We start from the raw sequence: 8,367 nt of genomic DNA, 5'->3' as shown, positions 1-8,367 counted from the left end.
TGTTCAATTATCTTGGTATCGTTACTTGAATCTTACTTAGATTTTCAAGGGAAGAAAGTGAAGCAGGTACCTAGATTGAAGATCAGAAGTCATTTTAAGTGATGGGTCTACATTTTAAGGATACAATAAACCTTATGCAGTAATGTTTCTTAGACTGGAAGGATTGTAGGACATGAGTTCAGAATAGTCTTTCAAATAAATTACTTGCCAGACTTTGGTTAGAATGAGAAAACTTCATTTTGAGCCTAAGGGAAGTTTTTACAGCTTTTCATATAATTCCTTTCATGAGGACCACTATTCTACAAACAATTTTGCTTTCTCAGTATGACTGTCAAGGGAATTTTTTTGCTGTGTTGTCCATTCTGTATCCATTTAATCAATGTCTTTTGAAAGCAACTGGCTACATCCAACCCCATTTCTTCTTCTCTTTGGTTTCCTTTAATAATGACCAAGTTGGAGGTGATTTTGTATACTTCACTAGCAGTAACCATTACAGATGGCGAATAAAAAGTCTCCTAAATGCACACTGTTTCTTAATCCAGTTGTGGAAACTGAACCTTTGCCTTTCTTTTTCGGTGAAAACAAGGTACAAAACTTGGCCTTCACCACAGCCAATGTCAAGCACATACAGTTATGTTTCACTGTTATTCGCAGGTTACCCATAATACCTTCCGTATTTTCACCTTTTTATAATGTATTCTGCCGCATATATGCAAACAGTACTATAACCTTTGAAGTAGGAAATCTGTCTCTAGCTAATATTCCCATCCTGTCAGAGTCATCCAGCTAAGTGATATTGATGGGACTTTCATGATAGAAATTAATTACAGGGTTGAGTTGTTTCTCACCATCGCGTGCCACTGTGTTGTCACATTGCTTTCAGCTTCAGTGCTCCCTGCCACTTGTCTCTCAAGAAAGTTTTGCTTGTAATTGAAGTATGTGCATGTTTATCTCAGTTTGAACATATGTGTATGTGGAGGAGAGAAGATTCCATTTTGCTGATCACAGCTTGTGATGATTATTTAGGTCTTCAGATCACTTTTATTTTCCAGAGCCTATTTCTGCCTTCTAGGAAGCATTTCTTTGAAAGAGACATTTGAAAACATCAAAAGCAGGTATCCTAGAGCTGCCGCTGGCCTTTTTTTATAAACAATAAGGATCGTTCAAATATTGTTAACTTTATAAATATTCTACTTAGAATGTATTCAAATGGATCAACACAACATTCAAGTACAAAATATTAGGACAATCTGTGGTCAGAGAAACTTTATTATAACATGATGATCCTTAAAACATAAGATTTTGAGGTATTTATGAGCATGAATAGGGCAGAGGTAGAGATTAGGAAGGGTAAGGAAATCAACTGTGTACAGCATGATCTTAGGGAAATAATCAGGCTAATAAACTGCATATAAAAATAACTGACATCTAGGTGATGCTTTTTTATTTTAAAATAAGGGAGAACATGATAGAATCAGTGGAAGACAAGTGTTGGAAAGCAGCTTAGAAGACATCTTTTTTTTGAAAGTGGCTTTGACTACAAACCACATTAAGAAACACATTTTACATCATGACTCCTGTATGTGTAAACACACACACAGCTAAAATACATTTCAAGAAACAGTCATTATCCTTATTATAGCTATGTACTTTAAAGTATTTTTTTCTGGTTTGTTCTATTTTAACTAATAGTTTGAAAAACATAAACCACCCCCAGTCTCCTCATTTTACAAATGAGGAAAGTGTTGCAGATAGATTGTGTGATTTTTCCAAGAAGGAGCAGAGTGTTCCATGCAGACCTCTGACTGCATAGCCCCCAGGATGGCATATTTTTTTTTATTATGGTTCAAGGAAAAGAACTCAGGACTGACTTTTTTCAAAACCCAGGTTCGGTGCTGGTTCTTCCACATTCAGCTTTGTGAGATACCTTAAATTTTACCAGAAGGAGGTAAGAATAAAAATAAACAAAAATATACTGCTGTATGACCTTGAGCAAAGTATTTTAACTGGTTCTTGCTTTACAGGTTTCCACACACCCATCTTACAGTTCCACAACCACTGATGGCTACTCTACCTGGTTGCTCTAAGATTTAAATGATACAGTTTGAACTTTGCTACTCAAATACACTATAACCAATGAAAGGCCCCTGCCCTTGCAAACATCTTCTTGATTGCTATAATTCAATTATCCTATCAATAGATTAATGCTTCATCAGTAAATTTGATATGAAGAACTGGTATTACTAGATAGTCAATAATATTTTACATGTGTGAGAAAACCTTCCAAGGTCATTATCTTATTGACCCAACAGTAGCCATGTGAAGTGTGCAGATTAGTTCCCTTGTTGTTGTTCTTTGTTTATTGATCCCCTTAGAAATGTTCCACGATTGCCCACGTTCTCACGTCATATACACAATAAATCTAGGACTGTCTGGACCTTCTAGGTTCTAAACTAGTGCTCTTTCCAAATATAAAGTATGCATGTAGGTTCATAGAGTCAGAACCATGGTTGGTTTTATAGTAGAGCTGATGCTGCCTTCTTACAAAGCTTATGGTACCTTCTCAGTGAACTAAGAATATTCACCATCTGTGATACAAACTGAAACCAAGAAGTTTTTCCTCTTCAAGTATCTAGTGTCAAGTTGCTCTTTGAATGGAAGGTATATATTACAGATTAGAATGCATTTTTAATAAAAGTCATGTGTTGAATAGAAGACAACATTAATTCTGCATTGATTTTCAGAGGCACCTTGTCTTATGGTTTGGTTTGTGTTGGTGATTTGAATGAATTATCCTGAATGAGCATCCAGGATGGGTAGTTGAAATCGAACTCACAACGTCCAGGAGATCTGTAGCTGGACTGACACATGACTCGCTCCCACTCCCCATCCCTCCTGCTGTCAGCACTGGCATTTCTGCTGTCATGGTGACTGTTGTGGAAAGCTCTATAGCTTTAGAAGAGCAGAAATAAAAGGAGGAGATAAGCTGGGATGACTAAGAAACCTAAGTCTCAGAATGTGTTCTATGGCAGGGAGCCCTTTCCCATATGTGGAGATCTGGCTCTGGTGGCCAACTCTCTCGTTTTGCCTGAGATTGAGAGGGACATGGGACGGTCAGCGCTGAATTGGAAGAAAAGTTGGTCATTCCGTGTCCTGCTCCCAAGATGAAGCTCTAAAATTGTCTAGAGTAATTTAGCTTTGTCACACTCCTGATATTTCAAAAAATTCAAGGTTCATTTAATTTGACAAGAAAAATAGATAAATAGGCAAAAAGAACCTGGGGAGTCTAAAGGGTTAAAATGAATTTGTCTAAATTTTTGTCTCTCTCCTTAAAAGTTATCTACTCTAGGCTCAAAGGGAATAAAGTTTTGGGTAAGATGTGGGAAGAAGGAGGAACAAAACGGTAACTGGGTTCATGGGATAATTTAAGATTTAAAAGAAGGCAGACTTTCTTCGTTCATCTGAGGTTCTGCGGGGGAATGGGTGGGTAAGAGTATTAGTAAATGCCTGGGGAGAGAGTCAACAGGGCTTTAGGAGAGAGGTAGAAGGGATGATATGAAGAAATATAGGTAGCCTATTTGGGAAAATCCACTTGGGTCAGTCACCAACCCAGAATCAGAAAAAAAATACTACTGAGATGACATACATGCCCCATTCTATTGTATTTCCAGCCCAGTTTTGTACTTCTCTTGTTTTCCCATGAATCCCAACTCTTTGAACTGGAATCAAATCTAGCAGTGCAAGTGCCAGTCACTTGTTTAAGCCTCTGGGGATTTATCAGTGACTGAAACAGATACAAAGTCCTTCTCTCACAGTGTTTATAATCTAGGGTGAAGGGGAGGGAGACAATCTATAGAGCAAATTGGTGAAGTTTCCAGCACCTTAGATTGTTATAAATGCTTTAGAGAAAGATAAAGCAAGGAAAAGGTGTAGGAAATAAGAGTGTTGCATGTTCATGAAGATCTCACTAACGAGGTGAAATTGAGACACATGCATACCTAAAAATGCTTTAGAAGTCGGGACATATTAGCTGGATATTATTTCAGAGATTTAATTTTTGTAGAGCCAGTAGGTAAGTGCAAAGGAAAGCTTTGCTTCTAAATCACTAAAAAATAAAAGAAGGACACTAAGCACAGTTGGAAAAAGTTAAGGAAGCTGACAGAAGGATCAAGCTTCCCTACGCTCATAAGACTGTATTACTGCCATTTTATTTCATTTTCATTTGTTTGTTTGGAATTGACCAGAGAAATACTAGAATGTGCTCCTTGCCTGCACCCTCAGGCACTATATTTTAGAAAGAAACCTCTGTGAGTAAGCCAGAGCCAGCACATAAACTAGAATTTCTCTTGACACAATTCATCTCATACTCTTGTTTCAGCAGAAACTAGACATCCTTCAAACCAAGTTATAGAAACTCACAGCCTGAGGCATTGAATTGCATTGGACATAAAAGCCCTCATTCAAAAATAACTTATTTAAACATTCTGTTACAGTTGCATGGAATTTATCTATCAAAGAGGTGAGTAGGTCCTACATCAGTAACTTCTGATTTTCCTACACACCCCATAAACCGCCAACGAATACAATATTTTAAATGTGAAAGCCAGCATCCTTTGTTTTTCAGAAATGTGATACGATAATGACATTTTCTTTTCAAATTATGGAAGTTGTTCTTTTTGAGTAGAAGAGCCTTCCGAATACTTCCTGGCACTTAAGGGTAGATTTTTATTTTACTAAATTTAATCGATATTGATATTTACCACAGTTACAGCACGTCAGTTACCTGAAGTGAAAGAACCACTTTAAGAACACGTGGAACAGTTGCCTTTCCTGAATTATTCCGGCTATTGATTCTCCTGAGTGGATGGCAAAGGTAAGGAAGCAGATACAGAATGATGTCACACGTATTCATGTGATGTCAACTACAAGAAAATATTAAATTAGCTTGTTATATTTGATATCATCATAATTAATTACTGCAATCACAAAATAAAGCACACTGGCTGTGGAATCTTTAATATCTGGAAACCAATAGTGACTTCTCATGGAACAGGTAATTGTGCCTCCTTCTGAGGCACAATTATATATATATAGAAGATATATTTATATATATGTATAATTTATAGAATTATAAATATAGAAGATTCTGTCTATTTGGAGTCCCTCTACCAAAGTCTGGCATACATCTGAAAACTAAAGAATACTTTGCGACAGAAGTCTGTTGGTTGATCTTTCCCCTGACTTTGTTGGGCGGCTGTATTGTCGTTCAGGGCTGGTTGAGCTGTGGCACCTGGAAGGATTGGCCTGGGGTTGCCTGAACTTAGGTTCTCATTGCTGAATCAAAGCACTTACTAAAATTATTATATTGGCATGACCATTAATTCTTTTTACAAAGTGTTGACCTGGTGGGTTGCCCTGCCCAGCTATCAGTCTCCACTCAGTCAATAAAAAACAAAAAGAAAAGGTTTAAGCTTGAGGAAGCTAAATGACTGAAATCAATTTAATTTATGATAAATATATCCCTTACAGTGACCACTTTTGATTCCTTATTGACTTTTCTTTTTACAAAATGAGGGGGTCACTCTTGTTAAAAATCCATGAATACTTATTATTTTCATCTACTGGTAGTTCCTTATCATGATTACTTCAAATGATGTACTTGTTTGATGTACTTGTGTACTTGTTTTATTCTGGAGTAATACTTAGGTAATCTATGACCTATTCTTAGGCTTTTAATTGCCCAGAATAATTAAGAAAACTAAGAAGAAAAACAACAAAAGAGACAGAAAGAACATTTTTGACGCAAAGGGAAAACTCCTCATCAGAAAGAAATAAACATATATACCAAGACAAAATTTCAAATATGATACCTTCCTCACTGAGAGTGTTTGATTTGAGATGAAAAGAGAAGATACAGGGCGCCTGGGTGGCTCAGTGTGTTAAGCCGCTGCCTTCAGCTCAGGTCATGATCTCAGGGTCCTGGGATCGAGTCCCGCATCGGGCTCTCTGCTCGGCAGGGAGCCTGCTTCCTCCTCTCTCTCTCTGCCTGCCCCTCTGCCTACTTGTGATCTCTCTCTGTCAAATAAATAAATAAATAAATCTTTAAAAAAATAAAAAAGAAAAGAAAAGAGAAGATACAGTCCCATGTCCATTATCTGTTCATCTTTCAAATTACTGATTGCAGAGCAAGTGCCTAAAAGATGAATACGATTCAGTCTTCTTTAAAGAGTTCACGAACAAGTGTGGGACTCTCATATAAACATATACATGTGCATGTGTATGTGTCTGTGTTTGCGTATATACACACGTATATAAACATGCATATATACATTAGATGTATATGTAAGTATGCAATTATACTGTACACTGTATATAAAAATATTAGGCATTATAATAAAAATATATATTATACTATAATATATATATAAAAGTAGTACAAATCCAGATTATTATATTGCAGTTCAAATTTGTAATACAAATATATAATACATATACAAACAATTAGAATGGGGTATACACTTTAGTAGGTATATCTATATACTAAGATATCTGTATCAGCTTGTTTTATTTGATACCGAAATGGTATATAACCACCAGCTGTCTATCAAATATGTCAATCAAAGCCAAATTTACATGTACACAAAACAGACTTAAAAGGGTGCAGCTAGAGCTTCTCACCACCATTGCCAATCTTGCTCTGGTATATGGCCCACTTTCACCCTTGGAAGTGTACTACACTTACCTACTCAATAAACTACCTCCCCATTCTGGTTTCAGGTCTCCAATTCTTTGGTGCATCTGGAACAAGAACCGAATGACCCCATGATACACATTCTTCCACAAAGGCTTGTCTATTCCACATTAAAAGACTTCTTATTTCTATCTTTTGGCCAGACCACCACCTTGCATTAGTTCACCAAAATGACCAACACAAGGTGAAAGAGGAGAGGCACCCATTGTATGTTTTTCAGGCCTTTCAGAAAGCAGGAAGTGGTTCCTTTGGCCACATGCATGTGAATCTACAAGAAAGGTGATATTGTAGACTTCAAGGGAATAGTCACTCTTTCTAAAGGGATGCCCGCAAATGTTATCATGGCAACACTGGAAGTTTAGGATGTTACCTAGCATGCTGTTCACATTGTTATAAACAATTAAGTTAAGGGAAAGATTCTTTCCAAGGAAATTAATGTATATACTGAGCATATTAAGCACTCAAACAGTGGAGCTAGTTTCCTGAAGCATGCGAAAGAAAATGATCAGAAAAAAAAGGAAGTCAAAGAAAAAGTTCTTGGGTTCAACTGAAATGCCAGCCTGTTCCACCTAGAGAAGCACACTTTGTGAGAGCCAAAGGACAGGAGCCTGAGCTGCCATGACCCATTCCCTATAAATTCATGGAATGATAAGTGTCAAAAAAAAATAAGACCTCAAGACTATAAAAAAACAAAACAAACAAAAAAACTGCAACAAAACCCAGATTTCTTATTTCCCACATTTCTGTGGGATAGTCAAGAATTTATCTTATCTATTCAACATGGGAAAATGTGTATATAAAGCATTTGCCTAGAGTTCAAGTTAAATTAAAATAGAACTGAATTTTTTAATTTTATTTTTTCAGTGTTCCAAGATTCATTGTTTATGCACCATACCCAGTGCTCCATGCAATATGTGCCCTCCTTAATACCCACCACCAGGCTCACCCATCCCCCCATCCCCTTCCTCTCCAAAAACTTCAGTTTGTTTCTCAGAGTCCACAGTCTCTCATGCTTCTTCTCCTCCTCCAATTTCCCCCAGTTCACTTTTCCCTTCCTTCTCCTAATGTCCTCCACGTTATTCCTCATGCTCCACAAGTAAGTGAGTAAAACCATATGATAATTAACTTTCTCGGCTTGACTTCTTTCACTCAGCATAATCTCCTCCCGTCCCGTCCATGTTAATACAAAAGTTGGGTAACATTTCTATTGGCTGAGTAATATTCCATATATAGACCATCTCTTCCTTTTTAATCAAATGACTTTCTTTTTTTTTTTTTTTTAAAGATTTTATTTATTTATTTGACAGAGAACACAAGTAGGCAGAGAGGCAGGCAGAGAGAGAGGAGGAAGCAGGCTCCCCGCTGAGCAGAGAGCCCGATGCGGGACTCGATCCCAGGACCCTGAGATCATGACCAGAGCCGAAGGCAGCGGCCCAACCCACTGAGCCACCCAGGCGCCCTAATCAAATGACTTTCTAAACTAGTTCCCTTCTTTCTCCCTCTCTGTCTCTACATCTCTCTCTGTTTCTGTTGCTCGTTTTACAGGACTGGCTCTTTTTCCTTCTTTTTATTGATCAGTCCAAGTTTTTTGTGTTGCATAGGATTACTTTTCATAA

General features: G+C 37.3%; 1 pseudogene; it reads left to right on the top strand.

The window, feature by feature from the left end:
* Nucleotides 1-6,921: 6,921 nt before the first annotated feature.
* LOC116589296 lies at nucleotides 6,922-7,400 on the top strand (annotated as a pseudogene).
* The last annotated feature ends 967 nt before the right edge of the window (nucleotides 7,401-8,367 follow it).

Source organism: Mustela erminea, chromosome 4 (assembly GCF_009829155.1).
Source record: "Mustela erminea isolate mMusErm1 chromosome 4, mMusErm1.Pri, whole genome shotgun sequence".
Classification (NCBI taxonomy): domain Eukaryota; kingdom Metazoa; phylum Chordata; class Mammalia; order Carnivora; family Mustelidae; genus Mustela; species Mustela erminea.
This window is presented reverse-complemented; position numbering and strand designations above follow the sequence as displayed.